Source organism: Scyliorhinus torazame, chromosome 24, assembly GCF_047496885.1.
Source record: "Scyliorhinus torazame isolate Kashiwa2021f chromosome 24, sScyTor2.1, whole genome shotgun sequence".
Lineage (NCBI taxonomy): Eukaryota > Metazoa > Chordata > Chondrichthyes > Carcharhiniformes > Scyliorhinidae > Scyliorhinus > Scyliorhinus torazame.
The window spans coordinates 24156091-24172020 of NC_092730.1; the positions used below are offsets into that span (position 1 = coordinate 24156091).

Sequence of the window (15930 nt, forward strand, 5' to 3'; positions counted from 1 at the left end):
CTTCACAGCTCCAGGGTCCCAGGTTCGATTCCCCGCTGGGTCACTGTCTGTGCGGAGTCTCCAAGTTCTCCCCGTGTCTGTGTGGGTTTCCTCCGGTTTCCTCCCACAGTCGAAAGATGTGCAGGTTAGGTGGATTGGCCAAGCTAAATTGCCCTTCGTGTCCAAAATTGCCCTTAGTGCTGGGTGGGGTTACTGGGTTATGGGGATAGGGTGGAGGTTGGACTTGGGTAAGGTGCTCTTTCCAAGAGCCGGTGAAGACTTGATGGGCCGAATGGCCTCCTGTACTGTAAATTCTATGTAGTGCGGTGGATGTGGTGCACATGGATTTTAGCAAGGCGGTTGACAAAGTCCCACATGGCAGATTGGTAAGAAAGTGAAAGCCCATGGGAGACAGGGCAATGTGGCGAACTGGATAAAAAGTTGGCTTAGCAACAGGAAACAAAGGGAATGGTCGATGGCTGTCCTTGCAAATGGGAAGTTGTTTCAAGTAGTGTTCCACAGGGCTCGGTGTTGGGACCCTGACTGTTTGTGTTTATGTGTTAACGATTTGGATGTGTACGTGGGGGGCACGATTGGGAAATTTGCATCCGGCAAAAACATTTGGCCGAGTGGTGGACAGTGTAGAGGATAGCTATAATCACCAAAATGATATACATGGGTTGGTGGAATGGGCGGTAAAGGGGCAGACGGAATTTAACACCGAGAAGTGTGAGGTCAGCATTTAGGAAGGTCAAACAGTTGTAGGGAGTACACAATAAATGGGAATAGACTAAGAGGGGTAGATGAAGTGAGTGATCACAGCGTACAAGTACACAGGTCCCTAAAGGCAGCAGTTCAAGTGGACAAGTTTGTAAAGAAAGCAGATGGAATGCTCTCCTTCATTGGCAGAGGTATAGAATGTAAAAGTAAGGATATAATGTTGGAATTGTGTAAAACACTAGTGAGGCCACAACTGGAGTATTGAGCGCAGTCCTGGTCGCCACATTGCAGGAAGGACGTTACTGCTCTGGGAGAGAGTGCGGAGGAGGTTTACAAGAATGTTGCCAGGGCTGGGAAAATGTAGCGACGAGGAGAGATTGGAGAGGTTGGGGTCATTTGCCTTGGAACAAAGAAGGCTGAGGGGCGACTCATCATAGAATTTACATTGCAGAAGGAGGCCATTCGGCCCATCGAGTCTGCACCGGCACTTGGAAAGAGCACCCTACCCAAGGTCAACACCTCCACCCTATCCCCATAACCCAGTAACCCCACCCAACACTAAGGACAATTTTTTGGACACTAAGGGCAATTTATCATGGCCAATCCACCTAACCTGCACATCTTTGGACTGTGGGAGGAAACCGGAGCACCCGGAGGAAACCCACGCACACGCGGGGAGGATGTGCAGACTCCACACAGACAGTGACCCAAGCCGGAATCGAACCTGGGACCCTGGAGCTGTGAAGCAATTGTGCTATTCACAATGCTACCGTGCTACCCAAAAAAAAAAAAACAGGGCTCGTCCGGGATTTGAACCCGGGACCTCTCACATTTTATCGCAAATGGAAGCCCCTAAGCGAGAATCATACCCCTAGACCAACGAGCCAAATCACTAAATTGAGGTGTACAAAATTATGAGGGGAAGAGATGGAGTGGACAGAATAAAATTGTTTCCCTTGGTGGAGAATTCTCGAACCAGGGGACGGAGATTCAAGATCAGAGGCAGAAGGTGTCGAGGGGACATGAGGAAGATCTATTTACGCAGAGGTCGTGGGAGTCTGGGATTGGCTGCCTGAGTTGGAGGTGGAGGCAGAGACCCTAAACTCATTTAAAAGTACCTGGCTCTGCACCTTAAGTGCTGTAAGTTACAGGGCTATGGACTGGGTTGCTGGAAGGTGAGATTAGAAAGGACACCAGGGTGTCCTTGGGCTAGCATGGACAGGATGGGACTAGTGGCCTCCTGTGCTGTAACCTTTCTATAATTCTACGATTCTAATGGAACATAAAAGTTGGGGTGTTTTCCCACAGTTGTACGGGGCCTTGGCGATGTCACATCTGGAGTTCCGAGTACAGTTTTGATCTGCTTAACGTTTAAAACAAAATGATGTACCTGCTTTCAAAGCGGTTCAGAGAAGGTTCGCTGGGCCCATTGCTGGGACGAAGGGTTGTCTTCTGAAGAGATTGTGAGCAGGTTGGGCGTCGACCCATTGGCGTTTAGAAGAAAGAGAGGCGACCTTGCTGAAGCACGTAAGACCCTGAGGGCACTCGGGCGCCCAGAGAATCTACTAAGACAATGAGAAGTAGGCCACTCGGCCCGTCAGGTCTGCTCTGCCATTCAATTCTTCCTCATCGCTGTCTTAAATGGACGACTCCTGACTCTGAGATTATGTCCTCTCCCACAAGAGGGAACAACCTCTCAGCATCACTCTCTCAAGGCCCCCTGAGAATCCTCTATCTATCAATAAGGTCGCCTCTCAGTCTTCCAATCCCCAATGAGTACAGGAGCCAACCTACTCAACCTCTCAGAAGGAAATCCCTCCAAATCCGGGATCAACCGAGTGAACCTTCTCTGGCTTACCTCCAATGCCGGTATATCTTACCTTCGATAAGGGGACCAAAACTGTTCAAAGCATTCCAGGGGCGGCCTAACTAGTGCCTTGAATAGTTTCTGCAAGACGTCCCTGTTTTTAAACTCCATTCCCATTGAAATAAAGGCCAACAGTACATTTGCCTTTTCTATTACCTGCTGAATTTGCATGCTATCATTTTGTGACTTAAGCACGAGGACTCCAAAATCTCTCTCTCTGCCGTCTATCTCCATTTAAATAACATTCAGCTCCTTTATTCTTCCTACTAAAGTGCATAACTTCACATTTTCTCACGCCATATTCCATCTGACAAGTTTTTGCCCGCTCACCTAACCTGTCGATATCCCTCTGGACACTCTCTGTCTCACCTCCTCACCACTTGCCTCCCTGCCTATTTTTGTGAGGGCGATTAAAACTCGGGCACACAGTTTAAAAATGAGGTCTCCAGTCCAAAGGTGTGCAGCTTAGGTGGATTGGCCGTGCTAAATTCCCCCTTTGTGCCCAAAGATGTGCAGGTCAGGTGGAGTTGAGGGGCTAGGGCGAGGGAGTGGGACTTGGCAGGGTGCTCTTTCAGAGGGTCCCCGAATAACACAGAGCAGAAGAGGCCTTTCAACCCATCGAGTCCTGACTTGCCTACCTAATCCCCTCGACCAGAAATTGGCCCAGAGCCCTGAATGTTATGACGTGTCTCACATTTTAAAGGATGTGAGGCAACCCGCCTCTACCACCCTCCCTGGCAGTGCGTTCCAGACCGTCACCACCCTCTGAGTAAAAAGGTTTCTCCTCAAATCCCCCCTGAACCTCCTGCCCCCTCACCTTGAACTTGTGTCCCCCTCGTGACTGACCCTTCAACTGAGGGGAACAGCTGCTCCCTATCCACCCGGCCCACGCCCCTCATAATCTTGTCCCCGTCGATTAGGTCGCTCCCTCAGTCTTCTCTGCTCCAGAGAAAACAACCCGAGTCTATCCAACCTCTCCTCATAACTTCAACGTTCCATCCCAGGCACCATCCTGGTGAATCTCCTCCACCCCCCCCCCCCCCAGTGCAGTCACATCCTTCCTATAATGTGGCGACGAGAACTGCACACAGTGCTCCAGCTGTGACCTCACCAAAGTTCTGTCCATCTCCAACATGACCTCCCTGCTTTTGTAATCTATGCGTCGATTGATAAAGGCGAGTGTCCCGTGTGCCTTTCTTTTCCACCACCCTATTCACCTGCCCTCCCGCCTTCAGAGATCTATGGACGGCGCAAACCCGATGGGCAGAGTGGCCGCCTTCTCCACTGTAGGGATTCTACGGGGATGAGGAGACATTTTTCTCTCTCAAAGGGTTGATGCTCTGTGGAATTGTCTCCGCGAGAAAGTCGGGGAGGCTGCGTCTCTGAATTTATTTGAAGCTGAGGTGGACAGATTGTTGTCAGGCAAGGGGGTTGAGAGTTAAAGAGGGCAGCCAGGAACCTGGTGTTGAGACCGCGACCAGAGCAGCCATGACCATATTGAATGGTAGCGGGGCCTCGAAAGGCCAAATGGCCTATTCCTGCTCCTGTGTTACTCTGCTGACCAGGTTTCTTCCTGCTGTGTTCCTTCCCCATCCCTGTTTTGTCCATCAGAGGTGTTGCTCTCTTTTAATGGCTATAAATATCATAGAATTTACAGTGCAGAAGGAGGCCATTCGGCCCATCGGGTCTGCACCGGCTCTTGGAAAGAGCACCCTACCCAAGGTCAACACCTCCACCCTATCCCCAAATCCAAGAGAGTGAACCTTTGGCGGGGGTTCCTTCTTATACTCTGGGGGGGGGGGGGGCTTCGCGCGCTTTTAGGCGGGCCTTAAACATGGTCCCAATTAATTGGGCAGCTTCTCGATCACTGCCATCGATCTTAGCCAATGAAGGGGCGGGTGCCTTGATGGCTGGGCGTGTCCTAAGTGGCCGTTGGCCTTGCTTTGTTTGTGTCTTCTTGATGGGGTAGTGGAGCCGGAATGTCTGGGACGGTATCGGCTACCTGAGCCGAGTCTTTGTTTATCGGAGATAGGCCATCAATATGTAAATTGACCAAGAGTTTCGGTTACGTCTGCAGACTGCCTTCCAAATACACATTCAGGCTCTGTGCCTGCTTGTTGCTTTGCATTGTCCATTTTTCCCTGTATGCTCTGCGAGTGCCCATTTTATATGCTGAAAGTGGCCATCCCAGATGGCTACAGAGGGTCTGTGGACAACTCCCATCAAATTCTTGCATTCTTTCCTCTTGCCCACTTCTACCCGTACTGTATCCAGTGCCTGTCCACCCTCGCACGTTCTCCGCAATACTGACCTTCCTCCTGTCTAAAAATCCCAATTCCTGGGAGATTAGGCTTCCAACCATGCCCGGCTCGTCGTCAGGCCTGCGTGCCGCCCTTCCACCAGAACTTGTGCCTCTAATTCACTTCCTCGGGACTGCCCAACTGCCTCTCGGCGCCAGGGACTCCGGTTCGATTCCGGTCTCGGGCGACTGTGCGGAGTTTGCACGTTCTCCACCCCCGTGTGATTTCCCCTGGGTGCTCCGGTTTCCTCCCACAGTCCAAAGTTGTGCAGGTTAGGTGGATTGGCCATGATAAAATTGCCCGTTGGTGTCCAGGGATGTTCGGATTGGGTGGGGTTGCAGGGATTGGGTGGGGTAGTGGGCCGAGGTAGGGTGCTCTTTCAGAGGGTCGGGGCAGACTTGATGGGCCGAATGGCCCCGTTCTGTACTCTAGGGATTCTATGGTTTTATTTTGTGCACTGAGTATATTCTCATGAGGGAGGTCTGGTGGCGCAGTGGGTCACGGCCCGACTTCTGGGCCAGAGGCTCTGGGGTCAAGTCCCCCTTCAGGCAGCACGACGGCGCAGTGGTTAGCACTGCAGCCTCACTGCGCCGAGGTCCCAGGTACGATCCCGGCTCCGGGTCACTGCCCGTGTGGGGTTTGCACATTCTCCCCGTGTTTGCGTGGGCTTCGCCCCCACAACGGACTACCACTGCAGGACTTTGCTAAGCTTAACCGTGGACCAATCTATCGGAACTCTGTGGTTGTCAACGCCCTCTTGGGGAACGGGACCCGCAAGGGGGGGTTCGGAGGAGGAGCTATGTTCTTGTCGCCACAGTCCCAGATGATCATAGGCTTCCCCTTTTGAGGGGCAGAGCTGCCTGGTGGTGATTATAACCTGACGACCACGCCACAGACAATGAGCAAGATGGAGAACCTGGCTCCTTCGTAAATAACCGTAAATAAGCGTTGGTCTCACGCTCAGTTGGCTGGACGGTTGGTTCATGATGCGGAGCAAGGCCAACAGTGCGGGTTCGATTCCCGGACCGGCTGAGGTGATTTACGAAGGACCCGGATTCTCAACCTTGCCCCTCGCCTGAGGGATGTTGACTCTCAGGTTAAATCACCACCAGTCAGCTCTCCCCCTCAAAGGGGAAAGCAGTCGATGGCCACCTGGGACTGCGCCAACTTTACATTACTTTTGTTCTTGTCTAGTACTCTGATTTGGACAACTGGCCCTGCCCACGTTTTCCCACATTATTTGACGTTCCACGCTTTTGATTGCTGATGCTCTGCACACAGCTATGCGAGCAAATTGATCTATTTTCATTTTTGTTTTATCTCTGTTATTTCCTCCCTTTTCCAGGGTATTTCAATTGACTTCATACATATTTTACACTCTCAAACCTCTTTGAAGTTGTGATTATTGCTCCAAGACGAGAGAGTAGATCGGGAGTGTCATGCGAGAGTACCTTTAAGAAATGGGTGTTTATTACTGCAGTGATGTCAGAGTGTGGGTAGAGCTGGGCTGTCTCAGCTTTTAGTTTCACTTTGAGAAAAGCTTGGGTGTGTCTGTTTTTTTGGTTTTGTTACAGTGTTGGAGCTGCAGTCAGCCACAGAATGTGTAATGTTGATCTCTCTGCCATGTAAAGACTATCTCTTCATCATTTGGTGAATTCAGAGTTATAACAGTTCTCAGTAGTGAATTTAAACCTGATGTACCCTATTAAAAGTTTTTTTTAAAGTCTTATGGATGTTAAAAGGAAAGTAAGGATTACTTAGTGTTGTATACTTTGGGGGTTGTATTTCAATTAATGGTTGCTAAGATGTTCACTGTATGTTTTAAAAAGGTTAACTTGAGTTCAGAGAATAAACATTGTTTTGCTTTAAAAAATATTTTCCATTTCTGCTGTCCCACACCTGTAGAGATGGCTGTGTGCTCCCCATCCCACAATCTATTAAAAGTTGTGGGTCAGCTGAACTCCATGATACACTTTGGGGTTCTCTAAACCCTGGCTCATAACAGGAGATACTGTTTCCGGGTAGCAGGAGGGTCGGGAATGTGACGATTGGAACACATTAGGACCGTTGGATTCGCGGCATTTGTCAATTTAATGTCAATATTCGACTCCAGTGGTCATGTTTTTTCGGGGGGGAAAAAAGAGAATTCAGTTTTGCAGGGCCTGGGTGATTTCAGCAGCCAGAAGGTGAAATTGACAAACCCACGTGTTTTTCAGTCTGGACAAACGGACTGTGGTTTGACTGGGGAAGTCCCTGGGGAGTTAATGTGCTTTGCTGCTCACAGAGATAATTTATTTTTCATCTTGGGGGAGATGACGTCATAGCTGGGTGGAGCCAAGGAGGGCAGAGAGACGTTTCGAAAAGGAGAGGCGGTTTTTGGAGAACCTTTGGAGAGACGAGTTGAATTCTGATCTGCCTGACGTTGAGCCACAATCCCCGCACAGTAAGATAGATTGAGAGCTGTATGTTTATTTTTCTTGTTTGATCGGAAATTGAGGAGTAGTGTTGAGGGGTACTTGTGAGCGGTTTGTTTCGGGTGTGAAGTTAAGAGGCTTAATATTGTAGTTATAACAAAGTTTTGTTTTAAAAATAACCACTTGCCGCGGAAGTAGGCCATTCGGCCCCTCGAGCCTTCTCCGCCATTCTGTTTTGTGTTGAGTTCCACATTCCCATCCAACCCCGATGACCTTTAACTCCCTCGCCCTACATAAATCTATCCACCTCTGCGTTAAAAATATTCAGTGACTCCGCTTCCACCGCCTTCTGAGACAGAGAGTTGCAACCCACGCAAAACCCTCTGTGAGGAAAAAAAATTTCTCCTCATTTCCGACCTACATGGACGCTCCCGCGTTCTAAAACAGCTCCCCCCCACCCCTCTCTAGTTCTGCACTCACCGACGGGAGGAGACATCCGTTCGACATCCACCTCATCAATGCCATTCAGCATCTTATTTACTTCAATCAAGTCACCCCTCACTCTTCTAAACTCCAACGCAAACGAGCCCAGCCGTCCCAACCTTTCCTCGTAAGACAATTCCAGCTAGCAATCTAATAAACCTCCGCCTCCAATGCATTTGCCTGAATAAGGAGACCAAAACTGCACACTGTATTTCAGGTGCGATCTCACCGGTGCCCTGTCTAATTGAAGCACACCATCTTTCATTATCATAGAATTTACAGTGCAGAAGGAGGCCATTCGGCCTATCGAGTCTGCACCGGCTCTTTGGAAAGAGCACCCTACCAAAGGTCAACAGCTCCACCCTATCCCCATAGCCCAGTAACCCCACCCAACACGAAGGGCAATTTTGGACACTAAGGGGCAATTTATCACGGCCAATCCACCTAACCTGCACGTCTTTGGACTGTGGGAGGAAACCGGAGCACCCGGAGGAAACCCACGCACACACGGGGAGGATGTGCAGACTCCACACAGACAGTGGCCGTGATCCAGATCTGCACACCTCTCGGCTCATTAGCCGTTAGGTTAATTCAAGTACTGGATGCCATATTCACCCGCCGCCCAGGAGTCAATGGCCCAGCCTGAGAGACCTAGCCAGGGTGCCCACAAATGTGGACCAGACACGACGGCACCTTGAGGGGGTCTCGCGGTCCAGCAGGGACCCCTGGGTGGTCCAGGATGGGCCAGGGTGATACCCTGACCCCACCCCCAGCACCTTGGTACTGCCACCTTGACACTGCCACCTGGGCACCCTGGCAGTTCCACCGTGGAACTGCGAGGGTTCCTGGGGCACTCGGGGTGTCAGACCGGCAGTGCCAGGGTGCCCGAGTACCAGGTTGGCACGGCCAAGGGCTGGGCCAGGGGGGGGGTCTGCGGCGATGGGTGGGCGTAGAGATTGGGCAGGCAATCGACTAAAGCATGCTCTCGACTGGGAGAAACACCCACAGGCCCAAAAGACTGGCAAAACGCCGGCGAATCTCGGCGCTTCCGCCAATGATTGTTGAGACTTATTGGTCGTCTAGTTAGCAGGAATTAATCAGCCAATGGGGGCTGGCTAGCGAGTGAGGAACAGGCTCACAATAAGACGGTGGGCAGATCTGGAAGCAGAAAGCAGCAAAGTTTGAAGCTCTGGTATTTTCTGCCGAACGCCAAAATAATCAATAAAACGGTGAAATCACCTTGGCCGATATTATTGCTCCATTCTTCAGAATAAAAAAGGTTTGGCCCAGTCTTTGGTGACTTTGCTAAAATTAGCAGACAGAAGGAAATATTGAACCCCTGGGCTCTAGGTTGAGATGTTTGAATCGGGGAGAGCGGGAGTGATTCACTATTTGCTCCAGATAAGGTTTGTGTTCCGAGTTTGTTTGATTACTTGTCAGCAAGCAACAGGAGCTCACGTAGCGCATTCCATGGGTGGAACGTGTAGTTCAGAGTTTACATATGGATTGGACACTCTGTGAATGTGTGTGTGTGTGTATTACTGAAGGGTTACATGAGGAGTCCGGCTCTCACTACTGGCTGAGAATTTGAGACTGAGAGCAAGCTAGCGTTAACCGCCTAAAGATAATACGATCGGAGGAGATACCGAAACCAGATCGTTACATCGCGTTGCGGATCAGCGGTGCGGTAAGACTGACGCTACTGAAGGCACGGGGGGCAGCCGTGTGGTTTCGGTGAACGAGCGAAGACCCGGCGCGAGTGTCGGGCCGAATTCCGGGCGCCGCGCTTTGGAAAGGAAGCCGAGAGCTGGCAAGAGGGCGAGGAGTGTGTGTTGTGGAGGGAGAGGGGGGTGGGGTGCGGTTTGATCAAATAGGGACCAGGGACCAGACTGGTTCCACCAGGGTGGTGGGACTGGAGTAGCTGAGATTGTTCTTGGAGCAAACAAGGACATTCACTGGTTACGTCACGATCATGCTGCAGCACGGTAGCATAGTGGTTAGCACTGTGGCTTCACAGCGCCAGGGTTCCAGGTTCGATTCCCTGCTGGGTGACTGTCTGTGCGGAGTCTGCACGTTTCCCCCGTGTCTGCGTGGGTTTCCTCCGGGTGCTCCGGTTTCCTCCCACATTCCTAAGACGTGCAGGTTAGGTGGATTGGCCATGATAAAATTCTCCTTGGTGTCTAAAAAATGTTAGGAGCGGTTATTGGGGTTTGGGGGATAGGGTGGAAGTGGGGGCTTAAGTGGTCTGTGTAGACTCGATGGGCCGAATGGCCTCCTTCTGCACTGTATGTTCTATTTGATCATGAGGGGTTTTGATCATTATTGTCACAAGTCGGCTAACATTAACGCTGCAATGAGGTTACTGCGGAAAGCCCCTAGTTGCCACATTCCGGCACCTGTTCGGGTACACGGAAGGAGAATTCAAAGTGTCCAATTCACCTGACCTGCACGTCTTTCGGGAATTGTGGGAGGAAACCGGAGCGCCCAGAGGAAACCCACGCAGACACGGGGGGGAGAACGTGTAGACAGTGACCCAAGTCGGGAATCGTACCTGGGACCCTGGAGCTGTGAAGCAGCTGTGTTACCCACTGTGATGGCCTGGTGACAGCCTTTGGAGTCATTTTCATTGCCAAGATGGAAACGTGCCCAAGAGGTACGTTTTGCAACTATTGGGGGAGGGTGGTGCTGTTGTGGTAACGCCACTGGACTCGGAATCCAGAGAAGGCCTGGTGAATGGTTGGGGTTACACGGGTTCGAACCTCGCCCTGGTGGAATTTAAATTCAGTCAACAAAATCTGGAATTATAAAGCAACACAGTCTCCGTAACGGCGACCGTGACAACGATCATCAGTTGTCGTAAATAAAAACCCCATCTGGTTCACTAACGTCCCCCTCTCGGGAAAGGGGAAATCTGCCGTCCTTACCCCGGTCTGGCCTACATGAGACTCCAGACCCCCCCCCCACACACACACACTCACATTCACAGAGCCAATGCGGTCGACTATTAACTTCCCCCTCTGATATGGCCATAGCAAGACGCTCAGTTCGAGGGCAATTGGGGTTGGGGGTAACAAATGCTGGGCCCAGCCCAGTGACACCCACATCCCCATGGACGGATAGGAGGAGGATTGCCGCCTCTCAAATTTGTGCTTATCTGGACTGTCATGTTCGAACGTCAGGTTCTTATCCCATTCTGCAGCAATGAATCAGCCTTCACCACAGTCGACAAACATCACCCAAGGCAACCACTGTGCACTGACCTTACATACAATCCCTAAAGTGCAGAAGGAGGCCATTCGGCCCATCGAGTCAGCACCGACCCTTCGAAAGAGAGCCCTACCTAGGCCCACTCTGCCGCCCTATCCCCGTAACCCCACCTAACCTGCACATCTTTAGACACTAAGGGGCAATTTAGCGTGGCCAATCCACCTAACCTGCACATCTTTGGACACTAAGGGGCAATTTAGCACGGCCAATCCACCTAACCTGCACATCTTTGGACACTAGGGGACAATTTAGCGCGGCCAATCCACCTAACCTGCACATCTTTGGACACTAAGGGGCAATTTAGCGCGGCCAATCCACCTAACCTGCACATCTTTGGACACTAAGGGGCAATTTAGCACGGCCAATCCACCTAACCTGCACATCTTTGGACTGTGGGAGGAAACCGGAGCACCCGGAGGGAACCCACGCAGACATGGGGGAGAACGTGCAAACTCCACGCAGTTACCCAAGGCCAGAATCGAACCCGGGTCCCTGGCGCTGTGAGGCAACGGTGCTAACCACTGTGCCATCCCTTCCTTCTCACTCTGTCTGCATCTTTACAGACTTCGAAGGAGATAGGGTGGGAGGGAGGAAATGTTTGAGTCAGGGAATAGTGTCATGGGCCAAGGTTCTGAAATCTCCAAAGTGTATCATGGAGTTTACCTGACCTACAATTTTTAATAGATTTTGGTTATGGGGAGCACAAGGGCTTACTTTCCCGGTGTGATGCAACAGAGATCTTAAGTATTTTTAAACAAAACAATGTTTATTCTATGAATTCAGTTAACATTTTATAAACACACAGTAAACATGTTATCAATTACCAACACAAATACCCCCCCCCAAAGATACAGTGCTCTACAGGTAACCCATAATAACTTTCCTAACAACATCCATAAGCCAAACACCCTTTTTAATAAAGCAGTCGGCATAAATTCTTTGCACAAGACAGTTATCACTTTTAAATTATCAAGTGATCTGGACACCTTTTAACATACAGAGAGGGAAAAAATGAACCTTCCTTGTCTGAATTTGGCTTTCAACTGCCTAACACAAAAGTAAAACGCAAAGCCACGAACAGCTTCCAGCTCAAAAAGAAAGTAAAAGCCAGAGACACAGCCCAGCTCCACCCACACAATGACATCACTGCAGCTATTTGATAAACACCCATTTCTGAAAGGTACACTCCCATGACAATGGAAACATAGAATATAGAAGCAGAGGAGGCCACTATTTCGAGGGCCACTTCCTTAAGTACTCTGGGTTGAAGACGATCAGGCCCTGGAGATTTGTCCCCTCTCAATCCCATTAATTACCCCCAAACCATTTCTTTACTAATACTAATTTCCTTTAGCTCCTCGCTAAAACTTGCGTTATTCAGAACTTCCGGGACATTATTCATGTCTTCCTTTGTGAATACAGAAGGAAAGGACAAATTTAGTTCCTCAGCCATTTCTTTGTTCACGTTACGAATTCCTCCGTTTTTGACATTAGTTTTTATCAATCTATTTCTCATTACACACTTTTACAGTCAGTTTTTACGTCCCCCGCTAGTTTACTTTCAAATTGTATTTTCCCCTTCTTAACCAATACCTTGATCCGCCTTTGCTGAATTTTAAACTGTCCTCAATCCTCAGGTCTATTGCTTTTTCTTGCCAATTTGTATGCCTCTTTGAATCTAATACTATCTCTAATTTTCCTTGTAAGCCATGGTTTGGTCACAGTTCGCTTTCGCCAAATAGGAATTAACAACTTTTGGACTTCCATCAATTTGTTCCTTGAATGCCTGCCATTGCCTGTCCGCTGTCCTGCCTTCCAGTAATGCTTCCCAGTCCGTCATGGCCAGCTCATGCTGAATGAGAGGGACAGAATGATCGACATTTTGAGGGCTGTTCTCCCCAAACCCAAGGCCACTTTTGTCACGGGGGGGGGGGGGGGGGGGGAGGTGACACAATAGTAACATGACTGGATGTCCCAATCAACAAATCCCATATCTCAACGCTTGTTCGGGCTGGTTTAGCTCAGTGGGCTAGACAGCTGGTCTGTGATGCAGAACAAGGCCAGCAGCGCGGGTTCCAATTCCCGTACCGGCTGCGAATTCTGAATTCTCCCTCCGTGTACCCGAACAGGCGCCGGAATGTGGTGACTAAGGGCTTTTCACAGTCGCTTCATTGCAGTGTCAATGTAAGCCTACTTGTAACAATGAAAAGATTATTATTGCATAATCGACACACCACTCAGCAGCAAGTCTGTGGTAGCTCACGTCCAGGTTCCAATCACTCTGCTGGCTTTGTGATCAGCTGGAAGGAGTATATATACTCTCATTGCTCTGGTAAGGTGCTGAAGCCCCGTTTAGGTGGATCTGTCCTGAACACTCAACCGGAAAGAGGCAGACTTCCACAGCGCCGACTTTAAGCTGCGTTCCCAGTGCATTCGCCTCCCCAACAGGACCCGACTTGGTGACACCAGCTGGCAACCACACAGCTCAGCTGAGGCCCCGGCGCCGAGAGGCAGATGGATGGAGACCTGCAGCACACAGTAAACACCGCTGGGACGACAGCGCTGGATTAGATCAGAGAGTAGCCAAGTCATTGAAACCATGACCTGGCGATGAAAGTTCAGCATGGCTGCATTCATCGCTCATCGTCATCCGGTGATATAGAATCATAGAAGTTTACAGCATGGAAACAGGCCCTTTGGCCCAACCAGTCCACGCCGCCTAGTTTTTACCATTAAGCTAGTCCCAGTTGCCCGCACTTGGCCCATAACCCTCTATACCCATCTTACCCATGTAACTATCTAAATGCTTTTTAAAAGACACAATTGTACCCGCCTCTACTACTACCTCTGGCTGCACATTCCAGACACTCACTACCCTCTGAGTGAAGAAATTGCCCCTCTGGGCCCTTCTGAATCTCTCCCCTCTCACCTTAAACCTATGCCCTCTAGTTTTAGACTCCCCTACCTTTGGGAAAAGATGTTGACTATCTACCTTATCTATGCCCCTCATTATTTTATAGACCTCTATAAGATCACCCCTAAGCCTCCTACGCTCCAGGGAAAAAAGTCCCAGTCTGTCCAGCCTCTCCTTATAACTCAAACCATCAAGTCCCGGTAACATCCTAGTAAATCTTTTCTGCACTCTTTCTAGTTTAATAATATCCTTTCTATAATAGGGTGACCAGAACTGCACACAGTATTCCAAGTGTGGCTGTACCAATGTCTTGTACAACTTCAACAAGACGTCCCAACTCCTGTATTCAATGTTCTGACCAATGAAACCAAGCATGCCGAATGCCTTCTTCACCACCCTGTCCACCTGCGACTCCACCTTTAAGGAGCGATGAACCTGTACTCCTAGATCTCTTTGTTCTATAACTCTCCCCAACGCCATACCATTAACTGAGTAGGTCCTGGCCTGATTCGATCTGCCAAAATGCATCACCTCACATTTATCTAAATTAAACTCCATCTGCCATTCGTCGGCCCACTGGCCTAATTGATCAAGATCCCGTTGCAATCCTAGATAACCTTCTTCACTATCCACTGTGCCACCAATCTTGGTGTCATCTGCAAACTTACTAACCATGCCTCCTAAATTCTCATCCAAATCATTAATATAAATCACAAATAACAGTGGACCCAGCACCGATCCCTGAGGCACACCACTGGTCACAGGCCTCCAGTTTGAAAAACAACCCTCTACAACCACCCTCTGTCTTCTGTCGTCCAGCCAATTTTGAATCCAATTGGCAACCTCACCCTGGATCCCGTGAGCTTTAACCTTCTGCAACAACATGTGCTATCCACAATGCTACCGTGCTGCCCTTGAGAACAAATAAATCTACACTATATCATTTAACCGTAATCCATGTACCTATCCAATAGCTGCTTGAAGGTCCCTCATGTTTCCGACTCAACTACTTCCACAGGCAGTGCTTTCCATGCCCCCACTACTCTCTGGGTAAAGAACCTACCTCTGATATCCCTTCTATATCTTCCACCTTTCACCTTAAATTTATGTCCCCTTGTAATGGTTTGTTCCACCCGGGGAAAAAGTCTCTGACTGTCTACCCTATCTATTTCCCTGATCATCTTATAAACCTCTATCAAGTCGCCCCTCATCCTTCTCCGTTCTAATGAGAAAAGGCTTAGCACCCTCAACCTTTCCTCGTAAGACCTACTCTCCATTCCAGGCAACATCCTGGTAAATCTTCTTTGCACCTTTTCCAAAGCTTCCACATCCTTCCTAAAATGAGGCGACCAGAACTGTACACAGTACTCCAAATGTGGCCTTACCAAAGTTTTGTACAGCTGCATCATCACCTCACGGCTCTTAAATTCAATCCCTCTGTTAATGAACGCGAGCATACCATAGGCCTTCTTCACAGCTCTATCCACTTGAGTGGCAACTTTCAAAGATGTATGAACATAGACCCCAAGATCTCTCTGCTCCTCCACATTGCCAAGAACTCTACCGTTAACCCTGTATTCCGCATTCATATTTGTCCTTCCAAAATGGACAACCTCACACTTTTCAGGGTTAAACTCCATCTGCCACTTCTCAGCCCAGCTCTGCATCCTATCTATGTCTCTTTGCAGCCGACAACAGCCCTCCTTACTATCCACAACTCCACCAATCTTCGTATCGTCTGCAAATTTACTGACCCACCCTTCAACTCCCTCATCCAAGTCATTAATGAAAATCACAAACAGCAGAGGACCCAGAACTGATCCCTGCGGTACGCCACTGGTAACTGGGATCCAGGCTGAATATTTACCATCCACCACCACTCTCTGACTTCTATCGGTTAGCCAGTTCGTTATCCAACTGGCCAAATTTCCCACTATCCCATGCCTCCTTACTTTCTGCATAAGCCTACCATGGGGAACTTTATCA

General features: G+C 49.5%; 1 protein-coding gene and 1 non-coding gene across 6 annotated transcripts in view; one reads left to right on the top strand and one right to left on the bottom strand.

The window, feature by feature from the left end:
* Positions 1 to 15930, top strand: part of LOC140399972 (pyruvate carboxylase, mitochondrial-like) — a 445397-nt gene that overhangs the window by 57778 nt on the left and 371689 nt on the right. The window contains exon 1 of one of the 5 annotated variants that reach the window (XM_072489469.1): positions 9282 to 9450. The exons of the other annotated variants lie outside the window; for them this stretch is intronic. The gene's annotated coding sequence lies outside the window, so the exon portion shown is untranslated. Of the gene's footprint in view, positions 1 to 9281; positions 9451 to 15930 lie in introns of those variants that run through there. 5 annotated transcript variants of the gene reach the window in all.
* On the bottom strand, positions 1495 to 1585 carry trnap-agg (transfer RNA proline (anticodon AGG)). The gene is given in 2 exon segments: positions 1495 to 1530; positions 1550 to 1585. It is a non-coding gene; the product is annotated as a tRNA-Pro (tRNA).